Raw genomic sequence first — 1579 nt, forward strand, 5'->3', positions numbered from 1 at the left:
TGAACCAGACAAGGATGACCCCAATCACTATTCTTAGTCAAGAGAATACAAATGGGCAAAGAAGAAGTGAAACGCTCACTCTTTGAAGATAATATGATTCTATATAAAGAGAACCCAAAAGATTTCACATAAAGATTGTGGGAAACAATTGAGGAATTCAGCAAAGTAGCAGGATACAAGACTTAGAAGCAGAAATCTATTGGATCTCTGGATACAAGTGAAGAGAGCTCATAAAAGACATCAACAACAATACAAGTTACAGTAACAATCCAAACAATGAAATAATTAGGAATAAATCACCCAAAGAAACAAAAGATTTGTACAAAGAAAACTACTGAACACGAGTGCAAGAAACCAAAATAAACCCACATAAAGGGAAGACTATCACATGTTCATCAATAGGCTGGTACAGTCTTATGAAAATGTGATTACTACCTAAAGCACTCTGTAGATAGAACACAATCCTGATTCAAATCCCAACTTCATTTTTTAAAGAAATGGAAGCACTAATTATCAACTTCATTTTGAGAAAGAAGAGACCCAGGATAAAGAGAACCATGTGCGAGGACTTGTATTTCTTGAACTCCAAATCTACTACATGGCCTCAGTAATCCTGATAGATACACAGATCTGCGCAACATAATAGAAAACCAAGAAAAATTGTATCCACCTATAGGCAATTGATCTTCAACAAAGGACCAAAAACTATCAAATGGGATAGCCTCTTCAGCAAAAGGTGTTGGAAAACTTCGGTCTCCATATGCAGAAGCATTAAACAGGACATATATGTCCTCATGCACAAAAAAATCTGTGAAAATGCATTAGAGACATAAATGTAAACCCTGGAGCTATCAGGATCATCAATGAGAAAATTAGGACAAAATTAATGGTCCTATTACAAGGTATATATAGACTGACAAGTATAATAAAGGAATCATACCCAATGAAAGACAAAACAGATAACTGGGACCTACTAAAAATAAAACACTTATGTATATCAAAAGACTTCATAAAAGGAGGAAATGAATCCACAGATTGGGGGAAAGTTTTTTTTTTTTAATAACACAATGGACAAGGGTCTAAGTACCAAAATTTATAGAATGATACATCTCAATAAGAAATAACAAATGATCCAATTAAAATGTAAACAAAAGACATGAACAGAAAGTTCACCAAAAATGACACTCAAGTGATTAACAAACATGAAAAAATGCTCACATCACAAGCCATGTTGGAGATGCAAATTAAAACTATAGCCACCTTATACCTACGATGATAGCCCAGTTTAAGAAACAAACAAACAAACAACAGAAAGCAGCAAATCCTGGCCAGAATGTGGAAAAATTGGAACTCAAGTACTTTTGGTGGGCTTGTAAGCATGTACGACCATTAATAGGGCACTACTGGGAATGGAAATCCTATACTAAGCAACACAGCGAGGAGGCAGACATGCCAAAGGAGTAAGAGACAGCACACCGAGCCTTCTGCTCGCCACTGTTTGCTTGGTTAATGTTTGAAATGAATTTGTACGTCACTAAAGACTCCAAGTCTGCTTCAGTTTACTTCTCCTCCTTTTTAG

Source organism: Echinops telfairi, unplaced genomic scaffold, assembly GCF_000313985.2.
Source record: "Echinops telfairi isolate 266 unplaced genomic scaffold, ASM31398v2 ScPeMD7_1;HRSCAF=3_0, whole genome shotgun sequence".
Taxonomy (NCBI): Eukaryota; Metazoa; Chordata; class Mammalia; order Afrosoricida; family Tenrecidae; genus Echinops; species Echinops telfairi.